Source organism: Mobula hypostoma, chromosome 4 (genome assembly GCF_963921235.1).
Source record: "Mobula hypostoma chromosome 4, sMobHyp1.1, whole genome shotgun sequence".
Taxonomy (NCBI): domain Eukaryota; kingdom Metazoa; phylum Chordata; class Chondrichthyes; order Myliobatiformes; family Myliobatidae; genus Mobula; species Mobula hypostoma.
The window spans coordinates 71123206-71150540 of NC_086100.1; the positions used below are offsets into that span (position 1 = coordinate 71123206).

The 27335-nt window shown below is 45.4% G+C and overlaps 1 protein-coding gene and 1 long non-coding RNA gene across 4 annotated transcripts in view; one reads left to right on the plus strand and one right to left on the minus strand.

The window, feature by feature from the left end:
- The window catches only part of LOC134345385 (uncharacterized protein DDB_G0292642-like), a 402893-nt gene that overhangs the window by 37528 nt on the left and 338030 nt on the right, over positions 1–27335 (minus strand). The window lies entirely within an intron of this gene.
- Positions 4333–15671, plus strand: LOC134345381 (uncharacterized). The gene is made up of 3 exons (XR_010017673.1): positions 4333–4778; positions 10894–11474; positions 14442–15671. It is a non-coding gene; the product is annotated as an uncharacterized LOC134345381 (long non-coding RNA).

The following is a 27335-nucleotide window of genomic DNA, read 5'->3' on the forward strand; positions in this document are numbered from 1 at the left end:
AGGGGTCTGTTAAGAAAGCAGACGAAGAAGCTTTAACCCATGAGGTTGAGTTTACTCCAGAAAAGAGTTGGCCAGAGAGTAGCTGGGAGGTTCGAGATGACCTTGAATTTGAAATTGGGACTAGTGATGAAGGCCTAGAAGAGGCAGCTGTCCCGATTGCCTGTGTTCAGGTTGTTGAAGTATCTCTGAGTTTACAGGATTCTGAAACTTATGTTGAGCCTCAGTTGAAGTCTGAGGTGCCTGACTTGGTTGAAAGGGAATACAGTCCTTTTGGGTCAGATGGACTTAGTTCAGTGAGTCAGGGGTTAACCTTGGTATTAGTGGAATGTGAGGATTCTCAGTTATTTGTATCTGACCATGTTTTAAAAGTTAGTCAGAAAGTGGAACTTGGTGAGGTCAGTGTTGTTGGAAATAATGGCAGAAGTGCTGTTCCTGGACTTTTGGATAAAGTGCTGGAAAAGGTTGGATTGGTTGCACGACCTTTGACCCTGCTTGCAGGACAAAGGCCTGCTGAGACAGGATGCGCTACGTTGTTGGATTTTGTTCGGACATTTGGAAGTAAGCAACTGCAAGGTCATGCTGTTTTTCAGTGTACTGTGATGGAAGCAAGGCGTAGTGAAGGTCGCAGAAAGTTGATAAAGAGATTGTTTAGCCTCTTTCATGTTTACGTAATTCTCATCAGCCTAATGATGGTATTGAGTTTAATAAACAATGGAGGCATGTCGACAGCTCTCCAAGATAAGAGTGTTTCAGCAATTCAGCTAATGAGCAAAGCTGCTGTTGAGGCCTATAGCAAGACCAAAGGTTTCAATTATTATGATGTGTCAGAGACTTTTCTACCTTTCAGATTTCAGCAGGACTTAGAGGGTAGTACAGCTGATAAGGGTAAGATGTATAAGAAAGGTCTGTCTTTGTTGAGAAAGGAATGTATCGAGGAACAGAAGCGAGATGCTGGAATGGTGGCTTTAAGGGAGATGGCTCTCACAGGAGAGGAGGTTCAGAGAGAGTCAGTGGAATGTTATCTTAAAGATGGGGTGTTGATGAGGAGGTGGAGACCAGCCACAGTGCCTGCAAGTCACGTGGTGGTTTTGAAAGGTTACAGGGCTAAAATTATAAACATGGCTTATGCCTTTAGGTGGATGTCATTGTGTGAGAAATGAGGAAAATTGGGATGAGGGGGTTCTCCTCCTTTTATTTAGTGGTGGAGATTCGATTCAGAAGGCAGTGAAGGGTAATTTGTTGGAACCTGTGTTCAGTTACAGGCCAAAAGGACCTTTGACCCTACTCAGAGAACTTTGGAAGGGATGTAGTAGGCTTTGTGACTTTGCTAAGGAAAGTTTACAAAATAGTCGAGTCAAAATAAGACACTTGTTTACTAGAATTGCAGCTAGGAGAATGGTTGAAGTACAAAATGGAATCGTGAAATCTGATAATGGAATGTGAAAACATGTTTACTCACTGAATCTAGACTCACCCAGATGTCAGGATTCCATTGTTTTGAAAAATATTACTGATAAGGTTCACCAGTTGGACTCAATACTGGAAAAACAAGTAAAAGGACTAAATGGTGTTTTGAAATGGTTCGCAGGTGCGTTGCATGACAACATTATGAATTTAGCCCAGCTTATGAAATGGCATCTTCACAGAGTGAAATTTGAGAGAAGTAAAATGGTTGAAGAAATTAGAAACAAGAAAGAACAAAGAAAGAGAATGGGTGACTATACTGACAGAGTGGGGGAGGCTAAATACCTTAGTAAGATTGACTTGTTAAAAGGATACCGGGGTGTTCCTTTAACAGAGAGGGCTAAGGAGATATCAGCATTTGTGACACAGTTAAGACTGTATGAATACAATGTTTTACACTTCGGGATGAAAAATCCTCTAGAGACATTTCAAAGAATAATCAATTCTGTGATTAGAGGGTTAGAAAGCACAGGAGTTCATATCAATGATTTAGTGGTCTGGAATGACACATGGGAAGAACATATTGCAGCAGTAGAGAAACGGTTTGACGGACTTTCCAAGGCCAATCTTACTGTGAACCTTGCTAAAACTGAATTCGGCTATGCCACAGTTACATATCTGGGTTATGTGGTGGGCCAAGGCCAGCTGGCTCCTGTACAGATCAAGGTTCAAGCGATTGCTGAAGTTCCCGTTCTGACCGACAAGAAAGCTTTGAAAAGGTTTTTAGGAATGGTTGGGTATTATAGAAAATTAAGTAAGAACTTTGCTGACATTGCTCTCCCCCTAACAAAACTCCTCGGGAAGAGTGAAAGATTTGAATGGAATGACCTTTGCCAGGAGGCATTTGAACATCTGAAAACCATCCTGTGTTATCATCTTGTGCTCAAAGCACCTGATTTTTCAACGCAAACAACAGGAATTCTGCAGATGCTGGAAATTCAAGCAACACACATCAAAGTTGCTGGTGAACGCAGCAGGCCAGGCAGCATCTGTAGGAAGAGGTGCAGTTGACGTTTCAGGCCGAGACCCTTCGTCGGACTAACTGAAAGAAGAGTGAGTAAGGGATTTGAAAGTTGGAGGGGGAGGGGGAGATCCAAAATGATAGGAGAAGACAGGAGGGGGAGGGATGGAGCCAAGAGCTGGACAGGTGATAGGCAAAAGGGGATACGAGAGGATCATGGGACAGGAGGTCAGGGAAGAAAGACAATGGGGGGGGGGAACCCAGAGGATGGGCTAGGGGTATATTCAGAGGGACAGAGGGAGAAAAAGGAGAGTGAGAGAAAGAATGTGTGCATAAAAATAAGTAACAGATGGGGTACGAGGGGGAGGTGGGGCATTAGCTGAAGTTAGAGAAGTCGATGTTCATGCCATCAGGTTGGAGGCCACCCAGACGGAATACAAGGTGTTGTTCCTCCAACCTGAGTGTGGCTTCATCTTTACAGTAGAGGAGGCCGTGGATAGACATGTCAGAATGGGAATGGGATGTGGAATTAAAATGTGTGGCCACTGGGAGATCCTGCTTTCTCTGGCGGACAGAGCATAGATGTTCAGAAAAGTGGTCTCCCAGTCTGCGTCGGGTCTCGCCAATATATAAAAGGCCACATCGGGAGCACCGGACGCAGTATATCACCCCAGTCGACTCACAGGTGAAGTGTTGCCTCACCTGGAAGGACTGTTTGGGGCCCGGAATGGTGGTAAGGGAGGAAGTGTAAGGGCATGTGTAGCACTTGTTCCGCTTACACGGATAAGTGCCAGGAGGGAGATCAGTGGGGAGGGATGTGGGGGACAAATGGACAAGGGAGTTGCGTAGGGAGCGATCCCTGCGGAATGCAGAGAGAGGGGGGGAGGGAAAGATGTCTTAGTGGTGGGCTCCCGTTGGAGGTGGCGGAAGTTACTGAGAATAATATGTTGGACCCGGAGGCTGGTGGGGTGGTAGGTGAGGACCAGGGGAACCCTATTCCTAGTGGGGTGGCGGGAGGATGGAGTGAGAGCAGATGTATGTGAAATGGGGGAGATGCGTTTAAGAGCAGAGTTGATAGTGGAGGAAGGGAAGCCCCTTTCTTTAAAAAAGGAAGACATCTCCCTTGTCCTAGAATGAAAAGCCTCATCCTGAGAGCAGATGCGGCGGAGACGGAGGAATTGCGAGAAGGGGATGGTGTTTTTGCAAGAGACAGGGTGAGAAGAGGACTGCGTCCGGTGCTTTTTCCGCATCTGTTCCCTCCCCCCCTCTCTCCGCATTATCCTGTGAGTCGGCTGGGGTGATATACTGCGTCCGGTGCTCCCGATGTGGCCTTTTATATATTGGCGAGACCCGACGCAGACTGGGAGACCGCTTTGCTGAACATCTACGCTCTGTCCGCCAGAGAAAGCAGGATCTCCCAGTGGCCACACATTTTAATTCCACATCCCATTCCCATTCTGACATGTCTATCCACGGCCTCCTCTACTGTAAAGATGAAGCCACACTCAGGTTGGAGGAACAACACCTTATATTCCGTCTGGGTAGCCTCCAACCTGATGGCATGAACATCGACTTCTCTAACTTCAGCTAATGCCCCACCTCCCCCTTGTACCCCATCTGTTACTTATTTTTATGCACACATTCTTTCTCTCACTCTCCTTTTTCTCCCTCTGTCCCTCTGAATATACCCCCTGCCCATCCTCTGGGTTCCCCCCCCCCATTGTCTTTCTTCCCTGACCTCCTGTCCCATGATCCTCTCGTATCCCTTTTGCCTATCACCTGTCCAGCTCTTGGCTCCATCCCTCCCCCTCCTGTCTTCTCCTATCATTTTGGATCTCCCCCTCCCCCTCCAACTTTCAAATCCCTTACTCACTCTTCCTTCAGTTAGTCCGACGAAGGGTCTCGGCCTGAAACGTCGACTGCACCTCTTCCTACAGATGCTGCCTGGCCTGCTGCGTTCACCAGCAACTTTGATGTGTGTTACCTGATTTTTCAAAGCCATTTTCTATAACAACAGGTGCTAGTGACGAAGCTGCTGGGGCAGTACTGTTACAGAAGGGAGTGGATGACATCGAACATCCAGTAGCTTATTTCTCAAAGAACATTAATGTACACCAAAAAAAAAATTATTCAACTGTTGAAAAGGAATTACTAGCACTTATTCTGGCTTTACAACATTTTGAGGCCTATGATCAGAGACCTCAAAACCTTTCTGTTGCTCAGAGACCACTTGTGGTTTACGTGGGTTATAATCCGTTGATGTTTCGTACTAAGATGAAGGATAAGAATAGAAGGTTGTTAAATTGGAGTCCAATATTGCAGGAAGGTGACTTAAAAATCAAACATGTGAAAGGTACTGACAATGTTATAGCTGATTAGTTATCCAGATATTAAATGGAAAACTTAACATCTTAACATTTTTGTTAAAACTTAACATTTTTGCTTTGGCATCTGACGTTTTTTCCCTGTATTGTTTAAAACCCTGTGATGGACATTTTTTTTAAAAAAATCATCTTCGACAATGTTTTCCCCTGAGGAAGGGGAGTGTGGGGGATCCAGGAGTGCCCCTATTAACTGTTTAAAGAGAGGCAGAGAGAGACATTCATCATTGATGGTTTGTTTGGAAAGGAGAGAGAGAGAGACAAGAGTTACTTACCACCGATATGTTGCTTTTAAAAAGAGAGTGTGAGACAAAGATCAACAGTTGGACTGTCACTTTAAGACATTGGAAGTAACTTTGGATTTTTACTGCGTTTGGAGTTGGAGACAGCACCGAGCAGCTCGTAAGTTGCTATGGTGACCGAAGGCGGTGGACACTCGATGTTATGATTTTCAGCAGGTTGTTGATATTTCTTCAAGGACAGGTTGCCTGCTTGTATTTCTTTGCAGACAAAGGTAGGAGGGACTCTTTGAATGACAGGTGATGCTCAGCACAGAGAAATAAATAGGAGGCCAGATGATACAGGCCTCAGGACACATGATCTGGACACTGAATGAGCATTATTGTGCCCGCTGGAAAAGTGGGTTTTGGAGGATCAGTCAGGCGGATTGATCCAAATTGCTATTCCAACATAGGAGAAGGGGTTGACTGGTGGGGCGTTGTCTATGTGTCCACCCTTGCCAGGGTGATAGCTCCACCACAGGAAAACAGGTCCCCCTGGTTAAAGTCACAGTCGGTGACTTGTAAAGGATTTCGGAGGATGACAAGAAGATCGACGGCATCAGTTCACCTGAAGACTCAACTCACTCACTCTCTCTCTCTCTCTCCATCACTACTCAACTCAATACCACCAACTGAACTGAACTTTACTCAACATCGTAAGACTGTATCTTTTTACCCCTAGACTTAAAGAAGCTTGGTTTTTTCATACATATATATTCCACACTTACTTTTATATATAATCATTGCTAACCTGTGTGATTTATTTACTTTGATATTACTATATTGCGTAGTTACTAATAAATATTAGTAGTTTATAGCAATATGAGACTCCAAAGTGGTTTCTATTTCCGCTGGTTTCTTTATCCCCGTCACGGGGTACGTGACACTAGAGACTTGGCTTGGCAAGAGGCTAGAGGCTGGAGTCTTCAGGCTTGGGGCTAGGCCGGAGGCTGGAGTCTTCAGGCTAGAGGCTGGGCAAGAGATGAGGCTAGGCTTGGCAGGAGGCAGGAGACTTGAGACTTGAGGCTAGGCTTGGCAGGAGGCAGGAGACTTGAGACTTGAGGCAAGGCTTGGCTCCTCCTGGGCAGGGCGCAGATCACCACCTGACAGAGGCAAGGGACAGGAAGGGAGCTAGGTACAGGGTGGCTCCAGGACCAGACAGCAAGACAAGGCAAGGCTACTGGCAAAGCAAGGCAAGACAAGAACTTCAGGTGAGGCGAGAATTACGAGCAAGACAAGGCAGGGCTTCAGGCGAGGAAGCAGAAGGCAGAGCAAGGGATACAAGAAGTAAGGACAAGAACAATCCAGCAGCCACGACTGGGTCTCTGGAGATATTTATGCAGCCAGCCCCAACGATCATCAGCTGCATCAATTAGCTCAACAAGAACAGAAATAGGGTAGATAGGAAAACCTGGAGCAAAGGTCGTTGGACCGGACCGTGAACCAGAATACAGATTTCACGGACCGGACTATGACATAGAGAGGGGGGAAAAGGGGAGGAGGAGTGGCAATACTGGTCAGGGATACTATTACAGCTACAGAAAGGGTGGGTAATGTAGCAGGATCCTCTTTTGAGTCAATATGGGTAGAAGTTAGGAACAGGAAGGGAGCAGTTTCTCTATTGGGAGTATTCTATAGGCCCCTTGGTAGCAGCAGAGATACCAAGGAGCAGATTTGGAGGCAGATTTTAGAAAGGTGCAAAAATAACAGGATTCTTATAATGGGTGACTTTAATTTCCGTAATATTGATTGGCACCTGATTAGTTCCAATGGTTTAGACGGGGCAGAGTTTGTTAAGTGTGTCCAGGATGGATTCCTGTCCCAGTATTTTGACAGACTGACTAGGAGGAATGCCATACTAGATCTAGTATTAGGTAACGAACTGGGTCAGGTCACAGATCTCCAAGTGGGTGAGCATCTGGGGGGCAGTGACCACTGCTCCATCGAAAAGGATAGAATAAGAGAGGACAGGAAATTTTTTAATTGGGGAAGGGCAAATTATGAGGCTATAAGGCTAGAACTTGCGGATGTTAATTGGGATGAAGTTTATGCAGGGAAATGTACCATGGACATGTGGTCGATGTTTTGGGATCTCTTGCAGGATGTTAGGGAGAAATCTGTCCTGGTGAGGAAGTTAAAGAATGGTTGGGTGAAGGAACCATGGGTGACAAGTGAGGTGGAAAATCTAGGCTGGTGGAAGAAGGCAGCATACATGAGGTTTAGGAAGCAAGGATCAGATGGATCTATTGAGGAATATAGGGAAGCAAGGAAGGAGCTTAAGAAGGGGCTGAGAAGAGCAAGAAGGGGGCATGAGAGGGCTTTGGTGAGTAGGGTAAAGGAAAACCCCGAGGCATTCTACAATTATGTGAAGAACAAAAGGATGACAGGAGTGAAGATAGGACCAATTAGGTGGGAAGATGTGCCTGGAGGCTGTGGAAGTGAGCGAGGTCCTCAATGAATACTTCTCTTCGGTATTCATCAATGAGAGGGAACTTGATGATAGTGAGGACAATATGTGTGAGGCTGATGTTCTGGAGCATGTTGATAATAAGAGAGAGGAGATGTTGGAGTTGTTTTTAAATGCATTCGGATGGATAAGTCCCCGGGGCATGATGGAATATTCCCCAGGCTGATCCACGAGGCAAGGGAAGACATTGTTGAGCCTCTGGCTAGGATCTTTATGTCCTCGTTGTCCACGGGAATGGTACCGGAGGATTGGAGGAAAGCGAATGTTGTACCCTTGTTCAAAAAAGGTAGTAGGGAAAGACCGGGTAACTATAGATCAGTGAGCCTTACGTCTGTGGTGGGAATGCTGTTGGAAAAGTTTCTTAGAGATAGGATCTATGGGCATTTAGAGAATCATGGTCTGATCAGGGACAGTCAGCATGGCTTTGTGAAGGGCAGATCATCTCTAACAAGCCTGATAGAGTTCTTTGAGGAGGTGACCAGGCACATAGATAAGGGTAGTGCAGTGGATATGATCTACATGGATTTTAGTAAAGCATTTGACAAGGTTCCACACGGTAGGCTTATTCAGAAAGTCAGAAGGCATGGGATCCAGGGAAGTTTGGCCAGGTGGTTTCAGAATTGGCTTGCCTGCAGAAAGCAGAGGGTTGTGGTGGAGGAAGTACACTTGAATTGGAGGGTTGTGACTAGTGGTGTCCCACAAGGATTGGTTCTGGGACTTCTACTTTTCATGATTTTTATTAACGGCCTGGATGTGGGGGTAGAGGGGTGAGTTGGCAAGTTTGTAGATGACACAAAGGTTGGTGGTGTTATGGATAGAGTAGAGGATTGTTGAAGATTGCAAAGAGATATTGATAGGATGCAGAAGTGGGCTGAGAAGTGGCAAATAGAGTTCAACCCGGAGAAGTGTGAGGTGGTACACACCAAATCCAAGGCAGAGTACAAAGTAAATGGCAGGATACTTGGAAGTGTGGAGGAGCAGAGGGATCTGGGGGTACATGTCCACAGATCCCTGAAAGATGCCTCGCAGGTAGATAGGGTAGCTAAGAAAGCACATGGGGTGTTAGCTTTCATAAGTCGAGGGATAGAGTTTAAGAGTCGCGAGGGAATGATGCAGCTCGATAAAACTCTGGTTAGGGCACACTTGGAGTACTGTGTCCAGTTCTTGTCGCTTCACTTATAGGAAGGATGTGGAAGCATTGGAAAGGGTACAGAGGAGATTTAACAGGATGTTGCCTGGTTTAGAGAGTATGCATTATGATCAGAGATTAAAGGAGCTGGGGCTTTACTCTCTGGAGAGAAAGAGAATGAGAGGAGACATGTTAGAGGTATACAAGATATTAAGAGGAATAGATAGAATGGACAGCCAGCGCCTCTTCCTCAGGGCACCACTGCTCAATACAAGAGGACATGGCTTTAAGGTAGGGGGTGGGAAGTTCGAGGGGGATAGTTCGAGAGGAAGGTTTTTTACTCAGAGAGTGGTTGGTGTGTGGAATGCGCTGCCTGAGTCAGTGGTGGAGGCAGATACACTAGTGAAGTTTAAGAGACTACTAGACAGGTATATGGAGGAATTTAAGGTGGGGGTTTATATGAGAAGTAGGGTTTAAGGGTCAGCACAACATTGTGGGCCAAAGGGCCTGTAGTGTTGTATGTCCTATGTATGCCTCTCAGAATCTTGGAAGTCTCTGTCAGATCTCACCTCATTCTCTGCCATGACAGAGAAAACAGCTCAGGTTTGTACAACCACTTGTGATAGTACTTACCCTCTAATCCAGGCAACATCCTGAGTAAACCTCTTCTGCATTCCCTCCAAAGGCTCGACATCCTTCCTGCATTTCAACCTGCCTGCATATATTCTGCAATATCCTGGTGACTATTGTGGGTTTGTTGTACAATCTCATCCACATGATTCCACACTTCCTATTTTTTTAAATTCTACCCATTTATATGAGCCCTCCATTATGTCTCCTCTGAGTGCAGCTATGATACTGTCACTGATTAGTTGTGCAGCTTCCCCTCCTCTTTTATATCCTTCTCTATCTTTCCTAAAACATTGAAACCCTGGGATATTAATCTCCCATTCCTGTCCCTCTCTCAACCAAGTGTCTGTAATGGCCACAACACCACAGTTCCATGTACTGATCCATGCTAAAAGTTCATCCCCTTTATCCATAATACACCTAGCATTAAAATACACACATTTCACACTATCCATCCCATCTTATCTATTACGATGCTCCTGTCCATTTTCACTTGCTCTGACATCTACTTTCCTCTCCACCCCTCCACTTTCTGACCCTGTGCTCTGCTTCCCACACCAGGCTAAAGTAGTTTCAACCCTCCCAAGTAGCAGTCGTGAACCTCCCAGCCAGGATATCGGTTCCCTTCTAGTTTAGTTGCAAACTGTCCCTCTTTTACAGGTTACCCTGTCCCAGAAATGGTTCCAAATACTCAAGAAGCTGAAACCCTGCCCCCTGAACTAGTTCATCGGCCACTCATTAATCTGTTCCACTCATTAATCTGTTCCACTCATCATCCTATTCCTGCCCTGACTAACACGTGGCACCGGCAGGAATCCAGAGATGACTACTTTGGAGGTCCTGCTCTTCAGTCCCTTCTCTAACTTCCTGTACTCACTGTGCGGGATCTCTTCAGTTATTGTGACTGTAGTGATTGTTTACAACGGAGCAGAGTGGCAGTAGAGAGGAACTGGTTAGGTCTAGAATCCAAAAAGAAGCAGAGAGCTTTGAGACCTTCCTGATGGGGGATGGAAGTATATAGGGACTGGATATCCATGGTGAAAATAAAGTAGTGGGGGCCAGGGAACTTAAAATCATCAAAAAGTTTAAGAGCGTGAGAAGTGTCACGAACATAGGTAGGAAGGGATTGAACAAGGGGGGATAAAACCGTGTCGAGGTATGCAGAAACGATTTCGGTGGATCAGGAGCAAGCTGAGACAATGGGTCTACCTGGACAGGCAGGTTTGTGGATCTTGGGTATGAGGTAGAAACGGGAAGTGTGGTGAATGGGAACTACAAGGTTGGTAGCAGCGGATGGGAGATCCCCTGAGCGGATAAAACTGGTGATAGTGTGAGAGACAGCAACCTGGTGCTCCTTAGTGGGGTCATGATCCAGGGGTAAATAAGAGGAGGTATCCGTGAGTTGATGCTGTGCCTCGGCAAGGTAGAGGTCAGTACGCCAGACTACAACAGCATCCTCCTCCAAGATGTGTGCATGCGCCGGTCGTGCATGTAGCCTGGTACAGCCGTTCCGATCTATTCTTTAACTTTCTTCTTCTTACTTTTTAATTTACGTTTTTTTTTGTATTTTTTTCTCACAGTAACGTTGAAGCTGCACCCTCTCTAATATGCTGGTAGAGAGAGTTTTATTTGGGTTTCCTTCAGCGCTGGAAATGGTTACATCCCGACACGTGGGACAGCAGCAAGGTCGCATTGTGTATTCCACGGACCAGCAAATTCTGGCCAGCTTAGCGAACAGAGCGGCAGACACCCCTGCTGAAATCCGGAGGAAAACACACAGAGGATGCAGAGGGGGATCACAAAGCCGAGGAAAGAGGACTGGGTCGAGACAACAGAGACTTTTGGAGAAGAGGAGTTCGGTGGGTAATACCGTTCTGCCTGACCGGAAGTGCACTGAGAGCGGTAAGCTTAAAAGAGTTTGGTGCTTACTGATCTGGTTAACAACGGATGGTGCAATCCGGGGCATATTACGATCGAGGAATGTGTTTGCAGACTGGATATTGAACTTTTTACTGCTGGATTTTGGCCACATTCCACCGTGATACAACACTTGGCGGCACGGAAGGTCGTTCCTGCCTGTGGCCATCGAACGTGCAGCTCCTCCCGTGGAGGGTCAGACACCCTGAGCCAATAGACTGGTCCTGGACTTATTTTCCATCTGGTATAGTTTGCATTTTGTTGTTTGATTGTTGGGGTTTTTTGTATTGCTATATTTACTCTCTATTCTTGGTTGGTGCGGCTGTAACGAAACCAAATTTCCCTCGGGATTAATAAAGTATATCTATCTATCTATCTTATCGGCGGGTTTTATAGTAAGGTTAGGATTTGTGCGGAGGGAGTGGAGAGCAGAGTGTTCGGAAGGAGTGAGGTTGGAATGGAAATAAGGTGTGGTAAAGTCAAGATGGTTGATGTCCTGTCGGCAGTTAGCAATATCCCCCTTGTTCAATCCCTTCCCACCTATGTTCTTGACACTTCTCACGCTTTGAAACTTTTCGATGATTTTAAGTTCCCTGGCCCCCACCGCTTTATTTTCACCATGGATGTCCAGTCCCTATATACTTCCATCCTCCACCAGGAAGGTCTCAAAGCTCTCCATTTTTTGAATTCCAAACCTAACCAGTTCCCCTCTACCACCACTCTGCCCCGTCTAGCGGAATTAGTCCTTACTCTTAATAATTTCTCCTTTGGCTCCTCCCACTTCCTCCAAACTAAAGGTGTAGCCATGGGCACCCATATGGGTCCCAGCTATGCCTGCCTTTTTGTTGGCTTTGTGGAATAATCCATGTTCCAAACCTATTCTGGTACCTGTCCCCCACTTTTCCTTTGCGACATCGAGGACTGCATTGGCCCTGCTTCCTGCACACATGCTGAGCTCGTTGACTTCATTAACTTTGCCTCCAACTTTCACCCTGCCCTCAAGTTTACCTGGTCCATTTCTGACACCTCCCTCCCCTTTCTAGACCTTTCTCTCTCTATCTCTGGAGACAGCTTATCTACTGATGTCTACTATAAGCTTACGGACTCTCACTCTTCTCACTCTGTCTCTTGCAAAAATGTCATCCCCTTCTCGCAATTCCTCCATCTCCGCCGCATCTGCTCTCAGGATGAGGCTTTTCATTCCAGGACGAGGGAGATGTCCTCCTTTTTTAAAGAAAGGGGCTTCCCTTCCTCCACCATCAACTCTGCTCTCAAACGCATCTCCCCCATTTCACGCACATCTGCTCTCACTCCACCCTCCCGCCACCCCACTAGGAATAGGGTTTCCCTGGTCCTCACCTACTACCCCACCAGCCCCTGGGTCCAACATATTATTCTCCGTAATTTCCGCCACCTCCAACGGGATCCCACCAGTAAGCACATCTTTCTCTCTGCCCCTCTCTCTGCTTTCCGCAGGGATCGCTCCCTACGCGACTCATCGATCCCATGATCCTTTCATATCCCTTTTGCCAATCAACTGTCCAGCTCTTGGCTCCATCCCTCCCCCTCTTGTCTTCTATCATTTCGGATCTACCCCTCCCCTTCCCACTTTCAAATCTCTTACTAGCTCTTCTTTCAGTCCGTCCTGACGAAGGGTCTTGGCCCGAAACGTCGACTATACGTCTTCCGAGCAATGCTGCCTGGCCTGCTGCGTTCACCAGCAACTTATATGTATGTTTCTGGAAATTCCAGCATCTGCAGATATCCTCATGTTTGAGTGTTCCTTCTTTCATTATATTGCAAATAGCTGTTATTCCTTTAGCTGTCCTGTCCTTAAATCTAGCATCCAGTTTATTCGGCGTAAAATATAAGTTATATGCTCACTATTTAAGAATTGCAATGTCTTCCTCTAGTTTATATTCTTTTATAATAGTTTTCCATATATTAAGAGTCTATTTCACCCACGTGATATCAATAGTATTTATGTAACTTTGTAGGTTGTTATCAGCCAAAATTGCCTGTATGGAGATGGAAAGTATCCTCTCCTCAATGTTTTTCCATTGAGCATCATACCACTGGATCGACTAGGCTTATACTCGCTGGAATTTAGAAGATTGAAGGGGGATCTTATTGAAACGTATGAAATCCTAAAGGGATTGGACAGACTAGATGCAGGAAGATTGTTCCCAATGTTGGGGAAGTCCAGAACAAGGGGTCACAGTTTAAGGATAAAGGGGAAGCCTTTTAGGACCGAGATTAGGAAAAACTTCTTCACACAGGGAGTGGTGAATCTGTGGAATTCTCTGCCACAGGAAACAGTTGAGGCCAGTTCATTGTCTATATTTAAGAGGGAGTTAGATATGGCCCTTGTGGCTAAAGGGATCGGGGGTATGGAGGGAAGGCTGGTACAGGGTTCTGAGTTGGATGATCAGCCATGATCATACTGAATGGCAGTGCAGGCTCAAAGGGCTGAATGGCCTACTCCTGCAGCTATTTTCTATGTTTCTATGTTTCTAAACACTATGTTTGGCATAAGCCAAGCAACCGCACATCAGTAAAAGCACACCATCCCTACTGTAAAGAATTGCGGTGGCTGCATCATGCTGTGGGGTGCTTCACTGCCGCAGGCCCTGGAAGGCTTGTGCAGGTAGAGAGTAAAATGAATGCAGCAAAATACAGGGAAATCCTGGAGGAAAACCTGATGCTGTCTGCAAGAGAGCTGTGACTGGGAGAAGATTTGTTTACGGGCAAGAAAATGACTCCAAGCATAAAGCCAAAGCTACACAGGAATGGATTAAAAACAACAAAATCAGTGTCCTGGAGTGGCCAAGTCAGAGTACAGACTTCAATCCAACTGAGAATTTAGAAACAGAGAAAACATATAGCCCCATACAGGCCCTTCGGCCCACAAAGCTATGCTGAACATGTCCTTACCTTAGAAATTACCTAGGGTAATTTGCGCCTAGGCTTGAAAAGGGATGTTCATTCACAATCCCCATGCAACCTGACAGAGCTTGAGCAGTTGTGTAAAGAAGAATGGGGAACAATTTCAATGTCCAGGTGTGCAAAGCTGATATAGACCTATCCACTGACTCAAGGCTGTAATTGCTGCCAAAATGCATCTACTAAATACTAGCTAAAACAGAGTGAATACTTATGCAATCAAATTGTTTTTGTTTTATATTTGTAATGAATTTATATCACTTTGTAGAGACTACAACACGAGGAAATCTGCAGATGTTGGAAATTCAAGCAACACACACAAAATGCTGGTGGAACGCAGCAGGCCAGGCAGCATCTATAGGAGGAGGTACAGTCAACGTTTCGGGCCGAGGCCCTTCATTAAAACTACCATGATTCAATATTGTAAAGCAATAAAACATGAAAACTTCCAAGGGGAGTGAATACTTTTTATTGGCAATGTAACTCGTAAACTTAGTTTTTCTTCAGTGAGGCTCTTAGAAATGACCTGGAGGCATAATGACGTACACCATTCATGTACATTCATGTACACCCATAACAAAGTTTATATCAACAAAGATTTAATCAAACATTATTACTCAAATATTACTGAAATATTAAGTACGCTACACTCCTCCCTTCTTAGCTATAAACTCCAACTCAAAAGAGAATGCATTTCAACTTAAATATGTAATGTATTGCTCTCCAGTAATCTATATACATGTATATACACAATATACTGCATAATACAACTACAAGATAGGCACCCACGGCATAGCACATTTTAAATTATCCCATTCAGCCCCAAAGATTTAATCACTGTGGAAGATCTCTTCCTTTTATGGGATAATAAGCCTATTATAGCAATAAAGCCCTTTCTGAGTGTTTATGGTTGGAAACACTTTGGACTCTTCTTCCATCTTCATCTGTAGGAAGGCCTCAGTTAGGTCCACTTTGCTGAAGTGTTCTCCTCCAGAAAGGTTTGCAAAGATAGACCTTTATCTTGGGCGGAGGGTATTAATCTACTTTCGGTACTGTGTTAAAGGTGACTTTAAAATCACCACAGATCTTACCTTGGCTACTGGGATGACTGGCACTGCCCATAGGCTCCAGTCAACCTTGGAAAGAATTCCTTCAGCCTCTATGCGATCTGGTTCACAGGTGGAACCAGACGGACTTTGTAAGTCATGGGTGTGACATTTTCAAGTTCACTTATCATCTGTACATCAAAACATACAGAGAAATGTGTCATCTACATTGACAACCAATACACTCAAGGGTATGCTGGGGGTGGGCAGCCCACAAGTATCACCACAACTTCCAGCGATAGTATTCCCACATTGCTCGGCAGAACATAATATAAAATAAATTTTAAATATATATAGACATTTAAGAAAAGCACCAATCAAATTCAGTGCAAAAAATAAAGAAGGCTGGAAATACTCAGCAATTGGAAGGCATCTGTGGAAAGAGAAGTAAAGTTAATGTTTCAGGTTGAGGTTCTTTGACCACAGCAAAGTTAGAAACCACCATGCTTAAATTGTAGGGAGAATGAGGGATGGAGAGAATAATGGAAATATCTGTCTTAGAGAGGAGACCATGAGAAACTGAATGACCCAGGTGATAGAATCGGAGTCAGAAGAGTACAGCAGAGAAACAAGCCCTTCAGTCCATCTAGTCCATGGTGAATTATTACTCTTATAACACCACTGACCTTCATCTAGACCATCGCCCTCCATACCCCACCCATCCATGTAGCTATCAACATTTCTCCTAAGTGTTGAAATTGTAGCTGGATCCACCACTTCCACCGGCAGGTCTTTCCACATTCTCTCCACTCTCTGAGTGAAGAAACTCCTCCTTATGTTCCCCTTAAACATTTAAGCTTTCAGCCGTAATCCATGTCCTCTTGTTCAAGTCTCATCCAACCTCAGTGGAAAAAGCCTGCTTGCATTTATTCTATCTATACCCCCCATAACCGTGTAAATCTCTATCAAATCTCCCTCATTCTTCCACACTCTAGGAAATAAATTCCTAACCTATTTGACCTTTCTCTATAACACAGGTCCTCAAGCTCTGGCAACAACCTTGTAAATTTTCTGTACACTCCTTCATCTTATTTTCATCTTTCCTGTAGGTAGGTCACTAAAACCGCACACAATTCTCCAAATTAGGCCTCACTTATATGACTTCAACAAAACCTGTACTCAGTACTTTGATTTATGAAGGCCAATGTGCCAAAAGCTTTCTTTACAGACCTATCTACCTGTGACATCACCTTCAAGGAATTATGGATCTGTGTTCCCAGATACCACTGTTCCACTGCATTTTCTAGCTGGTCCAGATCCTGCTGCAAGCTTTGAAAGTCCTCTTCACTGCCCACTACATCCTCAATCTTGGTATCATCTGCACATTTGCTGATCCAGCGTCATGGAAACACTAACTAAGAACACCAGAGTGACTTCGAGTTTTATTTTATGAGTTTAACATGATATCATGGAGAGTCTGCAGCAGTCTCCACCACCAGCAGAACTCTGATTTTTTAGGTTATACCGAGCTCATATTTATACAGCAAGATAAACAACTTCACATAAATTTCTTTGGCATCCCATGCTCAGTACATGATCAATTGTTTAAAAGACAAGTCAATTATCTTTCAGTACGAGCCTAACAGTTCTTCCTGCTTCCTGTTATCAGGACTCATAGTTTACCACCCCACCCCCCCAGGCATCCTTCCTTCTGGTTCCAGGCGCCTAGTATTTTATTTCTTGGAGTTCCTGGTACTGTGCTTATCATCCAAGGTTATTCTCGACATGCATCAGCATTATTAAGCCCAGCTGCTCCAGAATGGTCAAGTTCACCAGCAACATTTATGTGTGTTGCTTGAATTTCCAGCATCTGCAGAATTCCTGTTGTTTATCCCATCATACACTAGTTTTAACCATTTCCACCACAGATCCCTCCTTGTTGATCTTTCTGATCAACACTTAAAGTTTCATATTCCCTTCTTTCGGAAAAGGGGGCATAACCCACTGGGTAAGGGTGCATTCTTAAACATTCCTCTTCATCATAACTATCCTCTTCTTTCCCCTCTCTTGCGAAGTGAAATCGCGCATAGCGTGATGCTACCGTATCCCCCGTCTTTGACTTTGGAGAGGCGCAGACCCAACAAATGCATCGTTGTATGACACAATGAACTACCACCACTAAGCAGATTAGGGCAATGAGCCCATAAAAGAGGGGCTGCAACCAGGAAAGTATTCCTTCTCCTAGCACTGATTTAACCCACCTAAAGAAAACCCAGCTTTCTGGAGGGGCTGTATTTATGTATGTCTATGTATTTCATCTCGCAGCTGGGTCATATGTTCTAACACATGGGTCATATTTTCTGAAGCATCGGGTATGTAGGTGCAACATTCTTTCCCTACTAATGCGCAGACCCCTTCTTCCCTGGCTAATACATAGTCCAGGGCCATTCTGTTCTGTAAGGTCACCAGTCAAAGGTTTTTCATTTCCTGGTCCAGAATGGCAAATCCCTCTATAGTCTCATTGGCCAACTGTTCTAGTTCTAAATTTATATTGTCTATTGTATGGTCATTATTTACTGCACCCCACCAGGGAATTAATCCTGCCAGAATCTTATTCCCCGCAGCAATCCGAAGACCACCTCTAGTTCGTGAGTGTAGGTGGGTTGCTTGAGAAACAATGAGTGGCTACGCGTATCTTTACATGCACCTCTCTTGGCACAGTGGTAGTGCTGGAGCTATTATCTAAGGCCCGAGCTTGAAGACATTAGGGGAGCACAGTGCTGTAAGGTTAGTGATGGTACTTCCCCATAACTTAAGACTACTCAAGACCAGATACTTTATGGAATTGAGACAATTTCGAGCAGACTCGCTGCCTGAAATAGTATAGGCCTGTAATCCTACCAATATACATAGCGAGGATTCTCTTCCAACCAGCAGGGAGGTCGGTGTATATACGTATAATATGAGCTACAAGTTAGAATAGATTTATTTTCCATTCTCTTCATAACACTTGTTTCTTAGTTCTCAGTGCCGTTCCTTTCTATCAGGGAAGATGCTACTCTACCAGCGTTTATTTCGTCCTTGTCATGGTGCAACTTGCACACTTTAGCATGTATCCAATCTGGTCTCTCCTTCACCTTAATGGCTGTATGAGTCGTCAGCACTAGATAGGGGCCTTTCCACCTGGCAGAAAGAATCTTTATTCATTGATCTCACATATATTTTATCTCCCAGCTTAAATGGATGCACGTTACCTTCAGGTAAAGGTGCCGGACCCTCTCATACAATTTCCCTGCCTCTTGACATAATGCTCGTGCATATTTCAGTGTCTTCTCATCATTCCATATTCGCGCTACCTTTTCTGGGGTCATGGGAGGCTTAGTTCCTGTTGTCGTAGGTCGCCCATCAAAATTTCATGAGAGATACGTCCTGTATTTCTATTCTGATTTTGCAGAGTGGACATTACTAAGGGCAATGCCTCTGGTCATCCGAGGCCGTTTAGCTGACAAACTTTTGTCAAAACCACTTTTGTTTCCCCATTTGATACCCGAGGACTGGAGCTGGTAGGGGATATGCACTTTCCACTGGAACCCCAAGGCTTCCTTCAGTCCCTGCACGATTTTGTATTAAATCACTATTTATCCATAGGGGAATTCCAAACCTAGGTATAATTTCTTTCATCAATATGTTCACCACAGTTCTTACATCATCCCCCCAGTTGGATAGGCCTCCACCCATCTGGAAAACATGTCTACTATTACCAATATATACCTAAACTCCTTTCAGCAGGCATATGTACAAAGTCAATTTGCACGTTTTCAAAAGGCATTTCCAGTTGAGGAAGATGATCAAATTTAGCGGGCGTCTTTCCTCTATTGTTCTGCGGGCAAACTAAATGTTCGTGCTACCTTCTCGATAGTTACTGTTATCCCTGGGGCATACCATTGTTGGGTGATGTCATGCTGCATCCCTGCTTTGCCATGTGAGCCTGGCCATGTGCCAGGAGAGCCAGGGCAAGAATAAACTACGCGGGCACACTTCTCGGCGCTATGGTGACGCCATAGCCAGGTATCTTGGAGCATCCAGATTTTCTCCAGGTACATTTCTCTTGCTGCGAGGGAAGGTTTTGGGCTTCCTGCAACTGCTGGACATCAATACACACAGGGAGCTCCTTCCTTCCCGATTCAACCAGCACAGGCTGTTGCTGAAGGGCCACCTGTTTTGCTACTACGTCTGCAAACCGATTTCCATCGGAGATCTCATCCTCGGTTGAGGTGTGTGCCTCACACTTAATTATTGCTAAGGCCTGTGGCAACTGTATACCGTAGCTTCTAAAGGGTTCAGTACTAAGGAGGCATGTTTAATCAATTTCGCCGACGAGGTGATAAATCCTCTATAATTTCCACAATTGCCCAAAGTCATGTGCTATACCAACCGCATAAAACGTGAGTCGTTATAAACATTGGCAACTCTTCCTTCGGCCAAAATGCAAGCACGGGTAACGGCATAGAGTTCTGCCGGCTGCGCTGATGTTCCTATTGGCAAGGCATAAGCTTCCACTATCTCGTGAAGAGTTACTGTAGCATACCCTGCCAGCAGCAGATCATCTCTTGGGCGGTGCCAAGAGCCCTCCGTGAAAAGAATTAAATCAGGGTTATCAATAGGTTCGCTACTCAGATGTGGTGGGGGAGTAGTACAGGTGTCCCCTGCTTTTCGAACGTTCACTTTACGAAACCTCACTGTTACGAAAGACCTACATTATTACCCTGTTTTCGCTTTCAGAAGGTGTCTTCACTGTTAAGAAAAAAAAGCAGCACGCGATAAAAAATCAGCGCGTGATAAAAGGCAGCACGCCCCCCGAGCAGCCGCTCTCTCCGGATTCGAACGGCATTCTCGCCGGCATTGCTTAAACAGGTGCCTGTGAGCAGCCATTAGCAAGATGAGTTCTATGGTATCAGAAAAGCCTAAAAGAGCTCGTAAGGGTGTTACACTTAGCGTAAATCTAGACATAATTAAGCGTTTCAATCGTGGTGAACGAAGCAAGGACAAAGTGAGTTTGGCTTGTGGAAGCTGACGAAGATGATGTTGAAGAGGTTTTGGCATCCCATGACCAAGATCTGATAGATGAAGAGCTGATGCAATTGGAAGAAAAAAGGATAACAATCGAAACCGAATGCAGTTGCGAACTGAACGTGAAGCAACTGTGTGAGATTTTCGCTGCAATGATAAAGTACGACTTTAATTTTGAAAGGGTACATAGGTTTAGCAGATATTTGCAAGATGGTTTGAGTCCTTACAAAGAACTGTGTGATAGAAAAATGCACGAGGCTCAGCAGTCAAGCAAGCATTCCACATCAGCCACAGCAGACGACGAATCTCAACCTTCGACATCGAGGCGGGCAGAGATAGAAGATGACCTGCCTGCCCCAATGGAAACAGACAATGTCGAGATGACACCCCAGTGTCCCACCACCCCAACCCCCAGGCCACAGACAGATACCGATTCGCAGAGAATGCAGCGGTAGCCGGGAGGCAGACAGCACATCTTTAAGAAAAAAGCTGAAATAAACATGCTAATTAATTAGGTGCCGCCCGACGCGTAATTGTCGGCCCAGATCAGAGATGACGCAATTGGCAATCGGCACTGATCTGGGCCGACAATTACGTGCCGGGCGGCACCTAATTAATTAGCATTTTTATTTTGGCTTTTTTCTTAAAGATGTGCTCTGTGCCTCCCGGCTACCATGCACCCCTGCATGCGTTGCGGTTCGGTATCGGTTGGTGGCCCGGAGGGTGGGGGCCACTGCACCACCCCAACCTGCGACGACTCAGCCTAACACACCATCAGTGTGCTCTGCGCTGTCCCGATTCCGGTAAGGGATACTACACTGTACATACATTATTTCTACTTTATATAGGCTGTGTATTTTTACATGTTATTTGGTATGATTTGGCAGCGTCATAGCTTAAAGGTTACTGGAGAGCCCCACATTCCAAAGCCCTGTTACCTCTAGTCATAACACAAACATTGCTGCTACAGAATAACCATTACATTAGAAGTGAAACATTACAGAGAGGCCATTACATTAGCAGTGAAACCTTAGAGCGTGTTACACATACAATGTACACAATAGTACTCACTGAATCTCCATCTACGAACCTCGAAGTCTCCTCCTACCTTTTTCCCGTAGCTACACTTTTCTTTTTTCTTCTCTTTTCATAGCGCTAGCTTGTTTTGTTCTCAGGTCTTCTTCCAGCCTCAGCCATGCTGGTGTCTTGGCTTACTCTGAGTCACCAGCTGAACGCTAGGCTACCGACTACCTTCCCTTATCCCAGGAGGTCTTTGGCAACTACCGCTTTTCCAGCTAGGGCAGTCCAGACTCGAGCCCCCTTTCACCTGGGGCATTAATTTGGCCCGCTTGGTTTGCCTTTCTTTGGATCTCGCTTAATGGAGATCCCATCCTCGTTGGCAGATTCTGTCGTGGAAACACTAAGTAAGAACACCAGAGTGACTTGGAGTTTCGTTTTAAGCGTTTATTAACATAATATCATGGAGAGTCTGCAGCAGTCTTCACCGCCACCAAAACTCTGATTTTTAGGTTATCCCCAGTTCATATTTATACAGCAAGACAAACAGCTTCGCATAACTTTGTTTGGCATCCCACAGTCGCGTACCCCGTGAGGGATTAAAGAACCAGCAGAGATGGAAAACACTTTGGAGTCCAGTATTGCTATTAACTAATAGTATTTATTAGTAACTACGTAATACAGTAATATAAAATCAAATATATAAAACTGGTTAGCAATGATTATATATAAGAAAGTGTGGAAATATATGAAAAACCAAGCTTCTTCAAGTCTAGGGGTAAATAGATGCAGTCTTACGATGATGAGTAAAGTTCAGTTCAGTTCGTAGTGTTGAGTTGAGTAGTGATGGAGAGAAAGAGAGAGGGAGAGATTTGAATCTTCAGTTGAGCTGACCCCGTCAATCTTCTCTTTGTCCTCCGAAATCCTTTAAAAGTCACCGACTGTGACTTCAACAAAGGGGACCGTTTTTTCTGTGGTGGAGCTATCAACCCAGGCAAGGATGGATTCATATCAGAATGGGAATGGGACATGGCTCCAACCTGATTGTGGTTTCATCTTTACAGTAGAGGAGGCCGTGGCTCCAACTTGAGGGTGGCTTCATCTTTACAGTAGAGGAGGCCACATCCCATTCCCATTCTGATATGTCTATCCACGGCCTCCTCTACTCTAAAGATGAAGCCACACTCAGGTTGGAGGAACAACACCTTATATTCCGTCTGGGTAGCCTCCAACCTGATGGAATGAACATTGATTTCTCAAACTTCTGCTAATGCCCCACCTCCCCCTCGTACCCCATCCGTTATTTATTTATTTATATACTCACTTTCTTTTTCTCTCTCTCCTTTTTCTCCCTCTGTCCCTCTCACTAAACCCCTTGCCCATCCTCTGGTCTCCCTCCTCCCCCTTTTCCTTCTCCCTAGTCCTCCTGTCCCATGATCCTCTCATAACACTTTGGCCAATCAACTGTCCAGCTCTTGGCTCCATCCCTCCCCCTCCTGTCTTCTCCTATCATTTCAGATCTCCCCCTCCCCCTCCCACTTTCAAATCTCTTACTAGCTCTTCGCTCAGTTAGTCCTGATGAAGGGACTCGGCCCGAAACAGCGACTGTACCTCTTCCTATAGATGCTGCATTCAGCTGAAGATTTCCTCGTGTTTGCGTTTTTAAATATTTGATTGCGTAAGTATTCACTCCCTTCAAGTCAGTATTTAGTAGATGCATCTTTGGCAGAAATTACAGCCTTGAGTCTGTGTGGATAGTTCTCTATCAGCTTTGCACACATGGACACTGTAATATTTCCCCATTCTTCTTTACAAAACAGCTCAAGCTCTGTCAGATTGCATGGGGATCATAAGTGAACAGCCCTTTTTAAGCCCAACCGCAAATTCTCAATTGGATTGAGATCTGGACTCTGACTTGGTCATTCCAGGACATTAACTTTGTTGTTTTAAGCCATTCCTGTGTAGCTTTGGCTTTATGTTTGGAGTCACTGTCTTGCTGTTAAACAAATCTTCTCCTAAGTTGTAGTCCTCTTCCAAACTGCATCATGTTTTCTCCCAGAATTTCCCTGTATTTATCCTTGACCTTCACAAGCCTTCCAGGGCCTGCTGCAGTGAAGCATCCCCAAAGCATGATGCAGCCATCACCATACTTCATGATAGGAATGGTTAGGTTTTGAAGATGTGTGGTGTTTGGCTTACACCTAACGTGGTGTTTAGGCTGATCGTCAAAAAGCTCAATTTTGGTTTCATCTGACCAGGGAACTTTCTTCCAGCTGACTCCAATGTCTCCCACATACCTTCTGGCAAACACTTGCTAAAATTTAATGCAAATGTTTTTTCAACTGTGGCCTCCTTTTTACCACTATCCCATAATGCTGTGACTGGTGAAGCACCTGGCAACTGTTGTTGTCTCTCCCATCTCAGCTACTGTCACGCTCCTATTCAAAAAAAAGGTGTAGGCATCTGTAGTTAGGAAAATGCTTGATACTATCATTAAAGAAGCAATAGCGAGGCATCTGGAAAGAAATGGATCCATCGGGCAGACGCAGCATGGATTCAGCAAAGGTAGGTCCTGTTTGACAAGCTTACTGGAGTTCTTTGAGGATATAATGAGAGCAGTGGATAGAGAGGTACAGAGGGACATTCTTTACTTGGATTTCCAGAAGCTGTTTGATAAGGAGCACATAAAAGATTTACCCATAAGATAAGGACCCATAGAGTTGAGGGTGATCTTTGGCATGGATAGAGGACTGGTTAACTAATAGAAAGCAGAGAATTGGGATACATGGTGTTACTCTGGTTGGCAATCAGTGGTGAGCGGTGTACCGCAGGGGTCAGTGCTGGGACCACAGCTGTTCACGCTATACATTAATAATCTGGAATAGGGGACTGAGTGTAGTGAATCCAAGTTTGCTGATGATAGTAAATTGAGTGGAAAAGCAAATTGTGCAGAAGATACAGGGAGTGTGCAGAAGGATATAGATAGGTTAAGTGAATGAGCAAGGGTCTGGCGGATGGAATACATTGTTGGTAAATGTGAGGTTATGCACTTTGGAAGGAAAACTGAAAGAGCAGATTATTATTTAAGTGCTGCTGTGCAAAGGGACTTGGGAGTACTTGTGCATGAATCACAAAAGGTTGATTTGCAGGTGCAGCTGGCTTTCAAGACGGTAAATGGAATGTTGGCCTTCATTGATGGAGGGATTGAATTTAAAAACAAGGAGGTTATGCTGCAACTGTACAGGGTACAGGTTAGGCCACACATGGAGTACTGCATGTAGTTTTGGTTTCCTTATTTGAAGAATATATACTGGCTTTGGGGATGACACAAAGCTGGGTGGCATTGTGAAATGTGCCGAGGATGTTATGATAATGCAGGATGACTTGGACAGGTTGGGTGAGTGGGCAGATGCATGGCAGATGCAGTTTATTGTGGATAAATGTGAGATTATCCACTTTGGTGGCAAGAACGGGAAGGCAGATTACTATCTGAATGGCGTCAAGTTAGGAAAAGGGGAAGTACAACAAGATTTAGGTGTCCTTGTTCATCAGTCACTGAAAGTAAGAATGCAGGTACAGCAGGCAGCGAAGAAAGCTAATGGCATGTTGGCCTTCATTAGACGGGGAGTTGAGTATGGGAGCAAAGAGGTCCTTCTGCAGTTGTACTGGGCCCTGGTGAAACCACACCTGGAGTATTGTGTACAGTTTTGGCCTCCAAATTTGAGAAAGGACATTCTTGTTATTGAGGGAGTGCAGTGTAGGTTCATAACGTTAATTCCCGGGATGGCGGGACTGTCATATGTTGAAAGATTGGAGCAACTGGGCTTGTATACACTGGAATTTAGAAGGATAAGAAGGGATCTGATTGAAACATACAAGATTATTAAGGGTAAACACGGGGAATTCTGCAGATGCTGGAAATTCAAGCAACACACATCAAAGTTGCTGGTGAACGCAGCAGGCCAGGCAGCATCTTTAGGAAGAGGTACAGTCGACGTTTCGGGCCGAGACCCTTCGTCAGGACTAACTGACGGAAGAGCTAGTAAGAGATTTGAAAGTGGGGGAGAGGGGGAGATCCAAAATGATAGGAGAAGACAGGAGGGGGAGAGGTGGAGCCAAGAGCTGGGCAGGTGATTGGCAAAAGGGATATGAGAGGATCATGGGACTGGAGGTCCAGGGAGAAGGAAAAGGGGGAGGGGGGAAAAACCCAGAGGATGGGCAAGGGGTATAGTCAGAGGGACAAAGGCAGAAAAAGGATTGAGAAAAAATGTGTGTATATAAATAAATAACGGATGGGGTACGAGAGGGAGGCGGGGCATTAGCAGAAGTTTGAGAAGTCAATGTTCATGCCATCAGGTTGGAGGCTACCCAGATGGAATATAAGGTGTTGTTCCTCCAACCTGAGTGTGGCTTCATCTTTAGAGTAGAGGAGGCCGCGGATAGACATATCAGAATGGGCATGGGATGTGAAATTAAAATGTGTGGCCACTGGGAGATCCTGCTTTCTCTGGCGGACAGAGCGTAGGTGTTCAGCAAAATGATCTCCCAGTCTGCATCGGGTCTCGCCAATATATAGAAGGCCACATCGGGAGCACCGGACGCAGTATATCACCCCAGCCGACTCACGAGTGAAGTGTTGCCTCACCTGGAAGGACTGTCTGGGGCCCTGAATGGTGGTAAGGGAGGAAGTGTAAGGGCATGTGTAGCACTTGTTCCACTTACAAGGATAAGTGCCAGGAGGGAGATCAGTGGGGAAGGATGGGGGGGACGAATGGACAAGGGAGTCGCGTAGGGAGCGATCCCTGCGGAAAGCAGAGGTGGGGGGAGGGAAAGATGTGCTTAGTGGTGGGATCCCATTGGAAGTGGCAGAAGTTACGGAGAATAATTTGTTGGACCCGGAGGCTGGTGGGGTGGTAGGTGAGGACCAGGGGAACCCTATTCCTAGTGGGGTGACGGAAGGATGGAGTGAGAGCAGATGTGCATGAAATGGGGGAGATGCGTTTGACAGCAGAGTTGATGGTGGAGGAAGGGAAGCCCCTTTCTTTAAAAAAGGGGGACATCTCCCTTGTCCTGGAATAAAAAACCTCATCCTGAGAGCAGATGTGGCGGAGACAGAGGAATTGCGAGAAGGGGATGGCATTTTTGCAAGAGACAGGGTGAGAAGAGGAATAGTCCAGATAGCTGTGAGAGTCAATAGGCTTACAGTAGACATCAGTAGATAAGCTGTCTCCAGAGATAGAGACAGAAAGATCTAGAAAGGGGAGGGAGGTGTCGGAAATGGACCAGGTAAACTTGAGGGCAGGGTGAAAGTTGGAGGCAAAGTTAAGAAAGAAAGGAAGGGCACTAGGGCCAATTCAGCTTGGCACCGATGTCACCGCAGAGCAATGTGTGGTTAAGTGCCTTGCTCAAGGACACAACACACTGCCTCAGCTGAGGGAGAAAGAAAGGAAGGGCACTAGGGCCAATACAGCTTGGCATAAGAAAGAAAGGAAGGGCACTAGGGCCAATACAGCTTGGCATACTGGTACCGCTACCAGATTATTAAGGGATTGGACATGCTCGAGGCAGGAAACTTGTTCCCGATGTTACAGGAGTCCAGAACCAGAGGCCACAGTTTAAGAATAAGGGGTAGGCCATTTAGAACGGAGTTGAGGAAAAACTTTTTCACCCAGAGGGTTGTGGACCTGTGGAATGCTCTGCCTCAGAAGGCAATGGAGGCCAATTCTCTGGATGCTTTCAAGAAAGAGTTAGATGGAGCTCTTAATGATAGCGAAGTCAAGGGATATGGGGAGAAGGCAGGAACGGGGTACTGATTGTGGATGATCAGCCATGATCACAGAGAATGGCGGTGCTGGCTCGAAGGGCCAAATGGCCTACTCCTGCACCTATTGTCTATTGTCTATTGAGTCAGTGCAGCGGAAGTTCACCAAGTTGATTCAAGAGATGAGGGGGTTAGACAATGAGGAGAAATTGATTCGCCTGGAATTCAGAAGAATGACAAGAGATCGTACAGAAACATATAACATTAT